This window comes from Elephas maximus, chromosome 19 (genome assembly GCF_024166365.1).
Source record: "Elephas maximus indicus isolate mEleMax1 chromosome 19, mEleMax1 primary haplotype, whole genome shotgun sequence".
Lineage (NCBI taxonomy): Eukaryota > Metazoa > Chordata > Mammalia > Proboscidea > Elephantidae > Elephas > Elephas maximus.
The window spans coordinates 69,310,787-69,327,326 of record NC_064837.1 but is presented as its reverse complement, the minus strand read 5'-3'; the positions used below and the strand labels follow the sequence as shown (position 1 = coordinate 69,327,326).

At 53.8% G+C, this 16,540-nt stretch overlaps 1 protein-coding gene and 1 pseudogene across 1 annotated transcript in view; one reads left to right on the top strand and one right to left on the bottom strand.

The window, feature by feature from the left end:
• The window catches only part of RBFOX3 (RNA binding fox-1 homolog 3), a 551,245-nt gene that overhangs the window by 188,731 nt on the left and 345,974 nt on the right, over window positions 1-16,540 (top strand). The window lies entirely within an intron of this gene.
• Window positions 1-16,540, bottom strand: part of LOC126063198 (basic proline-rich protein-like) — a 54,259-nt pseudogene that overhangs the window by 9,074 nt on the left and 28,645 nt on the right.

The window sequence follows — 16,540 nt, the reverse complement described above, 5'->3', positions numbered from 1 at the left end:
GTGTTCCTGGGCTCCACCAACAAATGTAGCTCAACAAGATGTTTCAAGATGGGGACAGGCACGTTGCCTGGAAGAGGGGTGGTGTTGTTGTCGGCTGTTGTCAAGTCAGCTCTGACTCATGGCAACCCCATGTACAGCAGAATGGAATGTAACAGAGGGACACAGGGGAGGGGACAACTGGGGCCACACCCCAGACACTTAGATTTTATGTCTGCGTGGTGGTGGTATGGGCTGACTTTGTGGTGAGTGCTTCTCTTTAGGGCCAAAACCATTGCTGTCGAGTCGATTTCGACTCATAGCGACCTTGTAGGACAGAGTAGAACTGCCCCATAAGGTTTCCAAGGAGCGCCTGGTGAATTCAAACTGCCAACCTTTTGGTTAGCAGCCATAGCTCTCAACCACTGTACCACCAGGTTTCTTTAGGGCACTTGACCCAAAACTGGGGAAACTGGGGTAGGGGGTGAGGAGATGGCAGGGGAGCCCAGCCTCAAAGACCCCTGGCCATAACTCTCCAAGGGTGTTCCTGGGAACAGAAGGGGTGGAGACTGGGGACCTGGTGAGGGTAACTGCACACCTGGTTACACCTCAACCCTTGCCTGGGAAAGTTCTGGAGTGGAGGGCTGAGTGTCCGGCCGTGCCTCTCGGCAGCCACATTGTTCTAACAGACAGACCTGCCAGGAGGGACAAAGCAGTCTGTGTCCTTATGGGTGACCAGGAGCCTGTGTGGGAGGCAGAGAGAACAAGCAGCTAGTTAATTAGTGCAGGACTGGGGGAGGGAAGCCAGGAAGGGAGAAGTCCCAGAAGTGTGTGCTCACGACATTTTAGGTAACCACATCTTCCCTGCAGGCCCCTGTTAAGCAACATACAGAGCGCAGTGTACTGGGGCATTTTTGGTGCTCAACCCCTAGACCTATTGTTTCACGCAGAAGAGGGGTGAGCGGAAGCTCTAGAATCTTTCTGATTAGGTCTCCTCTCGAGCGCTCACGCCCTGTGGCTTTTTCCCTCCCAGTTTCTCTGCCTCAGGGCATCTTCCTGATTCCTTATCAGTAAACAATCCCTTCCCCCATCATCTGGGAGGCAGGGCCTTTGATACCAGCAAGTGTGGGAAGGAGGGAAGCATAATTAACAAATTAATTAATTGTCTTTTATTTCCACTTCAAACAAATAAGGTGATTTTTTAACCAAACAGGTTGAGCAGGAACAAAAGGCTGTTAGTGACCATTTAAAAATGAAATTGTGCTTCCAAACGAGCAGACACTGGCATCTCCAGACGGCCCCCCGCCCTGCGTGTCTGCCGCGGGAATTAATAGCTCGTTTTTTTTTTTTTCGTGGGCCAAGCCGGCTTTTGCAGCCTGGCCCCGGAGCCTGAGCACCGCAGCCTGGCCCCGGAGGCTGAGCACTGCGTAGATGTTTGTTTCTATGGGAAAAAGCACCCCACGTTCTAGATTATCAGCTTACAAATGACCTCTTGAAATGCAGCCCATTCAGACCATCTGGGCTGGGGCTCGACTTCCAGAATTGTAGCATTTGCACGAGGGTATACTGAAGTCTCTGCTTCTCCACAGAGGGCAGCAGTGGCTCAGTGGTAGAATCCTCACCTCCCATGCGTGAGACCCAGGTTCAATTCCTGGCCAAGGCATCTCGTGTGTAGCCATCGCTCGTCTGTCACTGGAGGTTTGTGTGTCCTCTGTCACTGGAGGTTTGTGTGTGGCTAGGATGGAAACCCCGGTGGCATCGTGGTTAAGTGCTACAGCTGCTAACCAAGAGGTCAGCAGTTCAAATCTACCAGGCACTCCTTGGAAACTCTATGGGGCAGTTCTACCCTGTCCTATAGGGTCGCTATGAGTCGGAATTGACTCAACGGCAGTGGGTAGGATGCTGAACAGGGTTCAGCAGAGCTTCCAGACTGAGACAGACTGGAAGGAAAGGCCTGGTAATCTGCTTCCAAAAATTAGCCAGTGAAAACCCTGTGGATCATATTGGCCTGATCTAAAACCGATCATGGGAATGGCACAGGACTGGGCAGCGTTTCATTCCATTTGCATGGGCTCACCATGAGACGGGGAATGACTCAGTGGTAGCTAACAACAACTGTTTTTGTTTGTTCCTCACCGTTTTCATGTGTGAACACTCATGATCAAGGTATCAAGCCTGACTCTCCATTTTTATTCCTCGCTGTAAAGAACAATATTTTGATGTCATCTGGGAAATCCCAACTACAGATATCAACTAATTTCCAATCTTCGGCACATATCAGATCTGTCTCCGGGTGAGGTGAGTCAGTAGCTAACGTCCACGAGCAGAGTGCCTTGCGGATGTGCAGGCACGTTGGTTTTGACCCCATGCCCGGCGTTCCTAGGAGAGTCTGTTGGCAGATGGCAAGTAATGTTTGTTGAGCATAACAGAGGATAAATCATGTTTATACTTAGCTCTGCGAGCAAAAGTACTTCCAAAAAGCGTATTTGATTTTGAAATCGCCTTTCTGATTGAGACCCCTAACAAGGACAGCTAAAGAAGCTATGGGCCGGGAAGTCTCCTCAAACGTAGGCATGGTTTTTTCATGAATTAGCTTGTTGAAAGATTTCAGGTATGATATTTTTCAGTCTGTATTTTCCACCTTTTTTTATTATCATAATTATCCCTTTGATGATGTTTCTGACTTGTCTCGCTCTAAGATTTCTTCCTTCTATTGTAAAAACAATGGTTCTCCCAACACCCCGGCTGTTGTTGGGATCAAACACTTCCTTTCTGCAGTTGTCTCCAAAGCCCAGGGCACGTCCCTGTTGTTGGCGTACAATGAAGGGGAAAACCAGTGGTTAACAGAGCCTGGTGGGCCCCACTCCGTGTCCCCGGGAAGCTGGGTGAAACACCAGGACCCCATCCTCAGGCACCCTCCTGGTTGGACCTGCCCTATGACACCCCTACTCATATGGGGAAGCTGGAGGCCACATTCCTTCACCCACTCCCTTCCTTTTGGACCCACAGAGCCCAGGTCCCGGGTCACGTCAGGCACCGTGTTCCTGTGCTGGCTCAGTGAGAGGAGTCATGGATGCATAGAACAAGGGCCATGTTTTCATTTTAACCCTTCTCCCTGAAAGGGAAAAATTGCAGGGCTCGTGGGCTCCAGAGCCAAGCTGGACTCAAAAATCTGACTCCAACTCAGGAAGCGTGTGGCCTGGGACGTGTGTGCATGTGACGTGTGTGGGTATGAATGTGCACATAGACATGTGTGCATGTGGTGTGGATGCGGGTATCTATGTGCATTTGGATACGTGTGCAAGTGGCATGTGTATGCATAGGTGTGTGTGCATGTGGGCATGGGTGCATGTGATGTGGGTGTGGGTATCTGGATGTGGATGTGTGTGTATGTGGCATGTGTGTGCGTGAGTGGGTATGTGTGTGCATGTCGACATGTATGTGTATGGGAACATGTATGTGTTTGTGACGTGTGCATATGTGTGGGTGTGTGTATGCTTGTGGGCACATGTGCATGTTATGTGTGCTTGTGTGGACATGTCGACTTGTGTGGGCATTATGCACATGTGGACATATGTGTACATGGCGTCTGTGCATTTGTGGGCATTATGTACGTGTGGACACGTGTGTACATGGTGTGTGTTTGTGGGCATTATGTACGTGTGGACACATGTGTACATGGCATGCGTGCATTTGTGGGCATTATGTACATGTGGACACGTGTTTACATGGCATGTGTGTGTTTGTTGGCATTATGCACATATGGACATGTGTGTACATAGCATGCATTTGTGGACATTATGCACATGTGGACACGTGTGTACATGGCATGTGTGAGTTTTGGGGCATTATGCACATGTAGACACGTGTGTACATGGCATGTGTGCATTTGTGGGCATTATGTACATGTGGACACGTGTGTACATGGCGTGTGTGCATTTGTGGGCATTATGTACATGTGGACACGTGTGTACTTGGCGTGTGTGCATTTGTGGGCATTATGTACATGTGGACACGTGTGTACACGGCGTGTGTGTGTTTGGGAGCATTATGCACATGTGGATGCGGGGAGCATGCACACATGTGCGTGCACACCCTGTGGCTGCTTTTTGGAGGAATGGTGTTGGCATCAGTGGTGGGCTGGGAAGGTGGATGGGGGCAGGAGACATGGAGGGGCCAGGAGAGGAGATGAAGGTTGGTTGGGAATTTTCAGCACGTGAGACCTGTGAGCCAGCTGGGGTTTCCTAGTTCTGGGAAAGCAGCTGGAATGGGCAGGGAGGGTCACATTCCCCCATTTCCTGAGCACCAGCTCCCTTCTGGAGGCTGGGAGAGGACCAGACCTCACCTGCTGGGAATGTCACATGTCATGGGTCCCTGTGCTGGTGAGGGGTGCCTGCGTCATGAGAATGGTGACTGTCCCTGAATGTATGTGGGTCTTTTTTTTAAATGGGGCGGTGAGACTCAGATCAGCTAAGGAAAATAGTGAAGAGCTTCTTGGCAGTGAAAGGTGTGGGTCAGAGGGGACACAGCTGTGGGGACATCTACAGGGCAGGCGTGTTGGCAGGTGCGGCAGGCCTGAGTTGAGGACAAGAGGACTGCCAGTGAGGGCAGGCAGAGACCAACCCGGGGGGCCCCATCGTGGCCGAGAGCCAGGCATTTTCTTTGCTGACCTTATCACTGGAAGGGTGGGTGTGGGCAGACAGGCCAGGGGGTTGACCATGGAAAGAGAGGGAGGGGACCCTTGGGTCTGAACATACAGGTATCCCTGGGACAGCCAGGCCTAGTGAAAGGAGATGTCGTGGTCTAACGCTGACACACCATTTTGAAAAATGTGGCGTTTCCCTTCCAGTTCCTGCATGTTTATGACTCCAGTCCTGCCTGAAGCAGTGGGAGAGAGGCACCTGTAATTCTGTCCAGGGGAGCCGAGACCGAGTCAGAGGGAGTGTGTGGGGTGGCTGCTGAGGGCTGGGTGGGGAGGGCAGGTGGCTGAAGAGGTGGGATACAGAGATTGCAAAGAAATACTGAAATCTCTGCCCCATTACTGCCAGCACCCGTCTGGCTCCGTAGGGAGTTTGTGGAGGTCTTCCACAGCCGTATCTCCCCTGACTTCTCACTTTCCTTCTTTTCCTCCCCCCCACCCCAGAAAGAGGCAATGTTGTTGATGGCTGGCCAGGCCTGGGTCTGCCGGGGGCCACGTTGTCTCCCTCGGTCCTTTGGGGACCATGTCAGATGCACAGGGCTTGAAAGCCTTGGGGTCCCCCATGCTGGGGTCATGAGCCACAGTCCCTGTGACTTCAACCTCCTGTGGCCCCCTGCCCTGTCACCCTCTGCAAACCATCCTCAGTCTGTGCCTGTGGCTTCATGTCCACGTGACACTCTGTGTGTCCCCCTCCCCCAATTATAAGCTGTTTACAGTGAGCTTTCTTCAGAGTGAGGTGCTGGGAGGTGATGACCCCCAGGCTCGGCCAGTGGGTGGGTACAGCCCAAGGGCACCCCAGCCTCCTCCTGCAGGGAGCTGAGGGGCCTACAACCTCAGAGGGTGCAGTCCACACAAGACCCCCTCACTCTGACACCATCTGTGAGTACAGGGTCCCCAAGACCACCCTCAGGATTCACCAGGAGGGCACACACAGCTTGCTGAAAGCTGTTCCACCAACAGTTACGATTTACTACAGCTAAGGGGCACAAGTTGAAACCAGCTGAGGGGAGAACATGGGGCAGAGGCCAGGAAAATGCCAAATGTGGCACTTCCGGCTGTCCCCTTCTGTGGAGCTGTGGGCAGAGTTTCTTCCCCAGCATCAGTGTGTGACAATGCTGTGAGTATTGCCAACCAGGGAAGCTCCCCAAGCCTGGTGTCCAGAGTCTTTATTGGTGGTCGATCATGTAAACATGGTTGGCCCTCCACATGGCTGACCTACCTCAGTCTCCAGCCTCTCCAGAAGCTGAGCTGATACTTCATGACTCAAAGCCCCCACCCAACATCACATTGTTAGTGTGACCCAAAGCCCCCTCCCTGCTTCACACTGTTCCTGGGTGGCTGGCCCGAGGCCACCACGCAAACAGAGACAGTCCTATCAGAAAGGCCTAGAGACCACCTCCCAGAAGCCCCCTCTTTGGGCAAGGTTAACTCCTTCACAACGTAACCGCCCCCCTTCCACCTTCCTCCACCCTGGAAATCCCCCTGATGGCCATTTTGAGGAAAAATTGGCAGAGGGCAGCAGGCAGAGGCTGGGGTGGCCTTCTGCGCTCCTGGGGGGTGCACGCCAGGCTGCTGTCACCATGGTCAGTTCCAAGGCATAGGTAGGGCTCTGTCAGATGTGGGAGAGACCTTCCCAGGGAAAAGAGAGGTCATTTTAGTGAGCAGCTGAAGTGACAGAAGAGCCATTAACAGCAGCGGATGCTTGAAATATGCACGCACACTCACACGCGCACGCACGTGTGCCTGCCTGCAGAGCAGCCCACAGAAGCAGGGAGAAGGGGCAAGGGAAAACAAAATCAGGATAAGTGCCTAGCTGCCACGGGACGTCCCTGCTAATTTCCGGCATTAGGACCGCTCCGGCTGCTATTCCTCTTCACGAGCCTGGGCGACGCCGTCCTTCAGCACCAGCAGCCATAATTACCCGCATTTAACTGAGGGCTTGTAAAATCTATTTGTCTAGCAGAATGTGAGTATAATTGCTATAAATTAAATAAGGAGGCCCTTGTAACGGTGGTGACCTGACCTGAGTTAGTATAGAAAGGGGCTTTGTTCCTTTTGAACCTGCCGTCCTTGCTCTTCTGAAGTTCCCAGCCCCCACTGCCAGTCTGCGTCCAGAAACCGCCCAGCCTTCACCCAGATGGACTCCCCTCCCTCACTTTGTGGGCACTAACTCTGCTCACAAATCTCTTTCTCAAGGGGCAGGTCTGAGCAGAGTGGATTTGCCACCCGGACGTAGGGACCACTCTCAGTACTTTAAGTTCCTGGGTGGTGCGAACATGAACACGCTCGGCTGCTAACTGAAAGCTTAGAGATTCGAGTCCACCCAGAGGTGCCTTGGAATAAAGGCCTGGCATCAACTTGCAAAATATCAGCCATTGAAAACACTATGGATCACAGTTTCACTTAGATATACATGGGGTGGCCATGAGTTGGAGCTGACTCGACACTAGCTGGTTTCTGGGCATTTAGCACAGCCCCCTCCCATCTCTCCTGTCTGGGTCTTTGTCTGTCCCTCTATGACTTTCAGTCTTGATCTCTCTCATTAAGAAGACGCCCAGAGCTGGGATCCTGGTATGGGGGCGAGCCATACATCTGGCCATCCCGAATGTGTGTGGGGTCTGGTCATGCGTCTTTCCTCACCCAGAAGTAGCATGCACTTGAATCACACACATGTACACAATATGCACACACATGTAAACAACACACACACACTTGCACACGTGTACACAATGCTCATGTGTACACATGCATGCACGTGCACACGCATGCCCACAATGCTCACACATGCACATGGGCACACATCTGCACACACACATGCAGTGCTTTACTTGATTGTACTGGGTGAGCAGCAATGAGCTCCTATTGTAAGATCCGCCTGGTGAATTTCTGGTCCTTCTTTGCAAAATTGCTTTAGAAGATTATCTGATGGAGAAAGAATGGGGGCAAGGCACTTTGTCTTGTGGTGGAGAGAACTCAGTCAACTTTCGGAGTAGAGAATGCATGTGTGCACACGTGTACGCGGATATGTTCATGTAAGGGGGAGGAGTCGGCAGCTGAGGCCCCGCCGGGTGCGGCATGGTGGTTCCTGAGTCTGGCCTCTCACCTGGCTGGTGCCTGATTCTCTGAGAAAGGGTGTAGGGAATGCTTCATTTCTAATACTCAGGGATAAGTCAGGCCACTGGTCATCTCAGGAAGGGATTATAACAGGGCCAGGGCAGCCTTTCTGAAGTCCAGGGACTGCATGGCTGTGTTCTTCCAGAGAGCCCCGGTGATATGCCCTCAGGTCAGGTGAGTGTGCCTACCTGTGGCCAGGTGTGCCTATGACATCAAGCTGCAGGAAAGACTTTTTGCACATGGAGGAGGTGGTGGTGTCTTAATTAAGCAAGCAGAAGACCGTCTGCTTCTGTTGTTTTCCCCCCTCTCCCCTGAGCTGTGGAGGTGATGCCTGCAGGTGAGTCCATGCACTATCCTTTCCCACCTAAGCTGAGGGCCTGTCGCTCTCCCCACTGTGCCCAAGAAGGAAATCCAGGTGCTGCAGAGGTGGAGAGAGGGGCAGGGGTGGAAGGAGCCAGGATGGTGCCCTCTCCCCTCCCTGGTGTGTGAACCATGCCACGGGGCCGGGGAAGGCTGGGCAACTTTGGGGTGCCCCCAGTGTTGGTGAGGAAGGTGAGTTCTGCCCACCTGCCTGCCAGGTGAGGCAGGGTCAGGACATAGGAGATGGTTAGTGGCGGGGGAGGGGGGGAAGCTGGGCCCCAGAAACCCGTGTCCCTCTTGTCCATGGTCGGCCTCACCAGGTTTTCATCTCTAGGGCGGTTTCCACTTTGTGACCTGAGGTCCCGCTTGTCAATAACCAGGGGTCAGCGTCAAGGCTTCTGGAACATGAGAAGCAGCCCCTTCCCACCCGGGGAGGGGAGTGCAGCCGAGGTAGGCCCCCCTCCTCTGAGATGCTTCGTGGGTCCCCGGAAGGCGCCTGGGTCAGGCTAGGCTCTGTCTACCAGCTCATGGGGGGTCATGCTAGGCCCCCTTGCTTATCATAGTTCCCCCTCACAGGGCCCACGGGGAAGTGTGGGCACACGCTGTCTCGGTCCTGGGGGACAGTGGGAGCTGAGGGGCCTTGGATGCTGTCCCTGGTGTGTGTGGCAGGACAGGGTGGCCTGACAGGGCTCAAGCGAGGCAAGGCTGGCCAAGGAAAGGCCGCCTGGGGCTCCTTTCCACATACACACACTCACACACATATGTTCACATACACACACTCGTGAACTCACACACATACTCACATGCACTCATACACACACGTACACTTATACACATATACTCACATGCATACATACACATGTGCACACACACACGCACTCATACACATGTACACACACATACACTCACACATACGCACATGTGCACACATACACATACACACATACGCACACATACACACATACACATGCACACACGTATACACACACAGAAGACACTCATACACATATACACACATGCCCACACATGCACACTCATACACGTATACACACGTGCACACAGATACACACATACACATACAGGTGCACACACACTCATGCACACATACACATATGTGCACATGTATACACACACTCATACACACAAACACATATACGCACATTCATACACATATACACACTTCCGTACACATACACACTCACACATATACACACATGCACACACGTATCCACACACACACGCTCATAGACATATACACATGCACACACATACACACACTCATACAGATACACATGTGCACACGTATCCACCCGCTCATACACATATACTCACATGCATACATACACACATGTGTACACATACACATTCACACAGATACACAGCACACACTCATACACACACACTCACACACATATGCACAGAGAAACTTTCCAGAAGCACCCTGTGGCCTCCAGCACAGCTGCCCTCTGTGGTCTGCTTCCCATCTGCGGACAGCCTCATGTCAGTCCCTGGGTGCCAGCCACCAGGCCTCCTCCCCAGACCCCTGTGTTGTCCCAGTCTGTCTGCAGCCAGAACCCAGAGCAGGCAGGCAGACAGATGGAAGGACAGACTCATGGACCCAGGGAGCAGGGCGACCAGTGGACCCCAGGGGCTAAGACTGGGCATTAACTGAGGCACCAACACAGCACAAACTAGGCGCGCCCTCATTTGCACAAGGAAATGTCTCCTAGAGGGGCTGCGCCTGGGAAGTTCTGTGCGTTAAACCATTTTTCTATAGAAAGGAGGAGATTACTCATAATTAAACAGTAATAACAGTGTGGTGTGAAGGACTCACCTGTACAGTACACAGAAATGGGTGTGGGCAGGCAGTCTATTTTTAGTGGTCTCCATGGCCACGGAGATTTTGTTTACAGCCATTTTTTTCTCTCCGTCTTTGGCGAGGCCATTGCTGATTTGCATTTTACTAGAAGATGCTGTCGCAAGTCGCTGATGTGGACTGGGGTGGGCCCAGGGTGTCTGGCCAGAGGGCCGTGGGGTGCACGGGGAGGTCCCTTGAGGATGGAGCCTTTGGTTGGGGGTTCGGAGAGCCCCAGAGGAGCAATCGTGGAGATAGCCTCTGGAAGTTTCCTTCTAGCTCCCTAACCGCAGCCCTGTCCCTCTGTACTCTGTCCCTGGTCCTGCTGAACCAGCACTGCCCCGCAACTCCTGCCTCCACTACACCGCCTCCCCTGTGCCCCCCACACCCCTCTCACAGCCCAAGCACGGCCCACACCTGTTCCGGGCAGCTGGGTGGGCTTTTATTGTGAGGCTGGAGGTACCACTGGCCAGACAGGGAACCCAGCAGTGCCAGGTGTGGTGTAGACGGTGTGGCAGCTGTCTGCCCCTCGGAGGGCAATGTGGTGGACGCTGGCCGGGCCTGGGAGGGTGCTTTCTGAACTGGAGGCTGAGCGGGCTTGCTGCCGGCCACTGAGCGAGTGAGCGGGCTGCCTTCCAGCCACTGCCTCCTTACCGCCCCCCCCCACCCGGATGTGCACCTGCAAAGGGAGGCAGGGGCTGGTCACCCGTCTCTCCCTGCCGTTGTGGTTCTGCCCGTCCCTAGGACCTTCCTGTCACTGGCTACGGACTCACCATCCCCAAACCCAAAGCAAACCTGCTGCCATCGAGTCGATCCTGACTCCTAGTGACTCTATAGGACAGGGTAGAACTGCCCCACAGGGTTTCCAAGGCTGTCATCTTTACAGAAGCAGACCACCACATCTTTCTCCTGCAGAACGGCTGGTGGGTTCAAACCGCCAACCTTTTGTTTAGCAGCCAAGCGCTTAACCACTGCGCCACCAAGGCTCCTTGAAGTCTCGCCATACTCAGGGTTAAAACCTGGGTATCAGTTTCCTAGGACTTCCATAACAAAGTACCACAGACGGGAGGGGGCAGGGGACAGGGCTTTAACAACAGAAATTGATTCTGTCACAGTTCTAAGGCTGAAATTGAGGTGTCGGTGGGGTGGCGCTCCCAGCAGAGGCTTTAGGGGAGGCTTTTTCCTTATCTCTTCCAGCCTCTGGTGGCTCCTGGCATTCCTTGGCTTGTGGCAGCATCACCCTACCTCTGCCTTTGTCTTCACGTGGCATCTCCTCTGAGTGTCCCCAAATCTCTCTCCTTCTAAGGACATCGTCATTGGGTCAGGACCCACCCTAACCTGGTATGACCTCATGTTAACTCCAGGAATTCTGCAAAGACTCTATTTCCAAACGGGGTCACATTCACAGGAACGGGGGGTTCGGACAGGCGTATCTTTTGGAGGACACAGTTCAACCCACGACAACCTGCTCTCCAGGAGCAACGTGGCCATGGGCATGGGTGGGCCTTGCTGTCCTGGGTTTCCAAGTGGGGGATGGGAGTGTTTGGTGGCTTCCTACACATTCCTGTGGTTTTCTGTCTGTGGACCAGTGGCCTGGGGTCATTTGGGGTGTGTGGCCCCCTCCCACGTCCTCACACCAAAGCTTCTGAGATGCGGAAACCAGCAGCCTTTGGACGCAGCAGTTCTGAGGGAGAGCCACCCGGAGATAGGAACCCTTCCTGCTGGGCGATTGGGGTGTAAGCCGGGGAAACTAAGCGGGCACAGCCCTCAGAGCCAGGCGCGGTTTAGCTCGGGTAGCCGACGTCTTGCAGGAAGCTGGTATTGAGGAGCCAGCGGGAGGCCCTGAGAGGGTAGTTTGCCTGGGTCTGCTTTGTTTTGGCTTCTCACCTTTTTTTCATTCCATCTGCACGGGTGTTTTCAGGCAGTGTCTGTTTATAAAAAAATCACCCGAGCTTGTTGGGAAAATGCCTAATTTCCCTTTTCCCGGAGTAGCAGACATCATTCTCTTGGAAGGGTCGGGGCAGACGCAGGCTTGTTTCCTGCGGCCATGGCTGACTGTGGCTGTGAAAATCCAAGTAGGGGAGAAAAGCCAACGGTGGGGGGCTTGGGAGTGAGAGGGCGGGGGGTGTGATGGGTCCACCCTTAGTGTTGGCGGGGGATCACACCACACACATGCATGTACACACATGTACACACATGTACATCACACATGCACACCACAAACACATATGCATGCATATGCATGCGCACACACTCCCAACACATACACACATGTACCACCACACGCACACATACGTATACATGTGTGCACATACCACACATACATGCACAAACTCACCAATACACACACATGCATACATACACACCACACAATTCACAAGTACATGTGAACATACATTCATGCACACACGTATGTGTACAGAACACTTACACATATGTACACATACACCCCACATGCTCACACATACACACAAGTACACATACATTCATACACACATACGTATGCATACAGAACACTTACACATACGCATATACCCCACACACTCACACACACAAGTATACACATGTACACATACATTCATACATATGCCATGAATACTCACACACACCACTCACCAATGCGCACTCAGATATCCCTCACACACGCACACACACCAACACACATTTCTGATTTAATTGGCCCTGGTAAGCCCCATTCATCCATTCACCAAACATGCCTGAGTGCTCTCTGAGTGCCCCCGAGCCCGGGGTTTGGTGTATTCATGGCATCCAGGAACTCAAGTACCTGGAACCGCACCTGGCAGTAGGTGTGCTCAGTTGCTGAATGAGTGAGTGGGTGAATGAATGATGTATGTATGTACGCTGTATGTCAGGCACCACAGGAGCCTCTGGAGATGGGATAGAGAATAAACATCTGGTCCTGCTTGTGGGCAGCCTCCTTGGGCAGGCGGGGACATGGGGGTGGCAGACACACCGACAGGCAGGCAGGTGATTGCAGTGCAGAGGGACAGGTATGGGGTGGGGAGCTTGGGGTGGGGGCCCAAGGAGGGAGGGACTCCTGATCCAGACTTGGGGGGGCGAGGTCAGGGGCCGGGAAAGGCCGGAGGAAGAGACACTGAGCTGGGCCTGGAGGTAGGGGGGCGGTGCTGGGGGGAAGACGCAGAGGCAGCACGTGCACAGGCTCTGGGTTGGGAGGCTGCTGCCTGGGGTGACGAAAACCAATCCAAGAAGGGCCGAGTGGTTTTGGTCTTTGTATTCTAACCAGTGCTGTGCTATGAGGTGCAAGAAAAAAAAATGCCCCAGGGCAGGTCAGCAGGATTAGAACCATGCACATAAAACCGTTAGGGAGCAGGACAAAAGGCAGGTCGTCAATCACCGGAACCATCACTAACCAGCATTTACGAGCTTCAGGCGCAGTGCTCAGTGCTGAGGGTGTGGAAGACAACACCCTCTGCTCATGGCATTCCCCTCCCCCAACCCACTGAGGACTGAGTTCTTGCCTTCTGCTGCCTAACCTGGGGCAGCAGTGGTGTTCTCGCCTTTCGCGCAGGAGACCAGGGTTCGATTCCTGACCAATGGATCTCATGCACAGCTACCAACCATCTGTCAGTGGAGGTTGCCTGTTGCTAGGATGCTGAACAGGCTTCAGTGGGACTTCCAGCCCAAAATAGACTAGGACGAAAGGCCTGGTGATCTGTTTCTGAAAATCAGCTAATGAAAACCCTGTGGGCCGCAGCAGTCGAATCTACAGCTGATCACGCGGATGGCGCTGGCCTGGGCAGCGTTTTGTTCCGTTGTGCTTGGAGTTGCCATGAGTTGGGGCTGACTCAGCGTGGCAGCTAACAACTACAACAGCTGGCTAACCACCTCTCATTCATCCTTTGAAATTCTGAGCAAGTCCCCCTTCTCTGTGTCCCCCAGTCTGAAGGAGCCCTTCCCTTCTCTAGGCAACTCTCACTTTGGGTTTGAAACCAAGCCAGATGTGGGGCCTGATTTAGTCTTTCGTTGAGAGTTATTTCGTGTGTTTCCATCTTGTGTATGTATTTGAAAGAAGGCAGAGCAAACTCGTTGAAAACTTCGACAGCGCAGTAGAAAGTGAAAGCTCCCACTCCCTCCGCTCCCCTCAAGGGTAACGTCTTCAGCAATAGGTGGATCCCGCAGACCTTCATTCAATCACAGAGTGGTCATGTGATGAAGAGGGCTTTAGTGTGACTGTTGCTAAGTCCAAGCCGGCGTGCTGAGACGTGGGGACATGTAGGTGGGACCTGCCACTCACTCTTCCCGCTTCACACTGGCTATCGAGCCTCCTTCCCGGGAGCTTTGTGAAGTTCTACCTGGACCCTCTCCTGGTACCAGGCAAGGCGCCATGGCTGGGTGGTCCCATGAAGTCCTCCATGCTCTGACGCAGAACTGACATGTAAGAGTCCATCCTGAGCCAAACCGTGTGTTGGCCCTCGGGTCCTGACATGCGGTTTAAGAGTGTCAGTGTCTTTGATGAGGGCAGTGGTGGTTCAGTGATAGAATTCTTGCCTTGCATGTGGGAGACCCAGGTTCGATTCCCAGCCAGTCCACCTCATGGGCAGCCGCCACCTAGCTGACACTGGAGGGTTGCATGTTGCTGTGGTGCTGAACGGGTTTCAGTGGAGCTTTTTCCAGACTAAGACAGACTAGGAAGAAAGGGCTGGTGATCTACTTCCAAAAATTAGCCATTGAAAACCCTATGGATCACAATAGTTTGATCCGCAGCCAACCATGGGCATGGCACAGGACCGGGCAGTGTTTCGTTCCATTGTGCTTGGGGTCAACACAAGTCGGGGACTGACTTGACTTGTCAGTGGCTGATAACAACAACTTCTTTGGATTGCCATGATTCTTGGCTTCTAGGCTTTTTGACACTTATGAGAGAGGTAATTGACAAAAAGCTGGTGTGTGGTAGAAACGCAGCTGGACACCAAGATGGAAAGGTGGATGGGGCTGGCCTAGCCAGCTGAGGCTCCGGGACCATGGCTGGGGAGGGCACTCCTTCTGGGAGGCTGTAGAGGCAGGGCCAGTGTGGGGTGTGGAGAAGAGCAGGAGCCAGGCTGGAAAAAATGGAGGCGGGAGCTAGGGGGTACAGTGGGTTGGGGCCAGGTTTTAAAGTCTCTGAGAGTTGGCGGTGGGGGGGAGGGGAGCACTGTCAGCATAGCAGGCTGCAGAGAGCCATGGATGGCTCTTGAGCAGGGGAGGTCTGTGGAGAACACATTGTCCAGGCAGGAAGGTGCTGGATGGAGCGATTAGAGCAGCCCCGCTGGAGGTGAGGAGGCAGCCCCAGGATCAGTTGTTAGGGCCTGCACTGCAGAAGACACCTGTCCAAGGGGGCACCTGGGGGAGGGATCAAGCCTGAGCTCCGCTGGGGGGGGGGCTGTCTTCTGCTAATTGGCATGAAGGCCCTAATTGGCTGGAGGCGGCCCTGCTGCAGGCGCCATGGTCCCTCCTGGGAGGGCAGGTGCTGAGCAGTGGCCTGAGCCAGCCAGGGTGCCACCGTGAGGCCCACAGCACAGGTGGGCCACCCAAGGTGCCCCTGTGAGGCCCACAGCACAGAGTGGGAGGGTCCACTCTCTGCCAGCTTTTGGGCCATGGGCAAGGCTGCCCTCTAGCCCAAGGTGAACAGAGGTCTGATAGGGGTCCCAGGCAGGGGGGAGGGATGAACACCTTCTCCTTCCTCCTTCAGCTGCTTTCCTTTCCCTCAGCTCAGCCGCTGTCTCCCTACCGGGGTAAGGGGGCAAGGGAGCGTCCTGGCTAGGAGTTTGGCCTCTAAACGACAGAGTGAACTCAAGGCTTTCCCCATCTCTTGGATACCTGGCCTCCTAGGCACCCACGCTGTGGCCGCCCCTGCTGGGAGCTCTGCAGCCAGAGGCTGGGGTCTGCCAGTGCCCCATGTTATAGACGGCGAGACTGAGGCTCAGAGGGGTGAAATAAACCCAGCCAGGGGCACAGCAAGGAGCCCTGGTGGCGCAGTTAAGTGCTCACTTGCTAACTGAAAGGTTGGATGTTCAAGTACACCCAGAGGCACTTTGAAAGAAAGGCCTGGTGATCTACTTCTGTGAAGATTACAGCCAATAAAACCCTATGGGGCAGTTCTACTCTGTCACACGGGGTCGCTATGAGTCAGAATCAACTTGACAGCATCCAACAACAACAACAGGGTTAGAGCTGAAAGGTTTGCCGGCTACAAATCCAGCTCCAAAGATTGAGGGCACTTCCCATCCAGTCACCTGGCACCGAGGCATTACCTGGTCATTGATTGTCCAGCCTCTTCAATTTCCAGGCAAGGAAGTGTCAACAAGGACAGCCAGTCTCTGCTGAAACCACCCCAGAGGACGCATCTAGGCCCCCAGCCCTCCTTCCCTGCAGCTCACTTGGGGTCCCCACCCCCCTGGGGCTCCCCTTTCCTCCATGCCCTCCAAGCCGGCCCCCACCACGCCCACTCTGGCAGGCACCCTCCCGAGCTCTCAGGGAGTCGTTAATCCCCGTCAGCAGCAAGCAAACAAACGCCC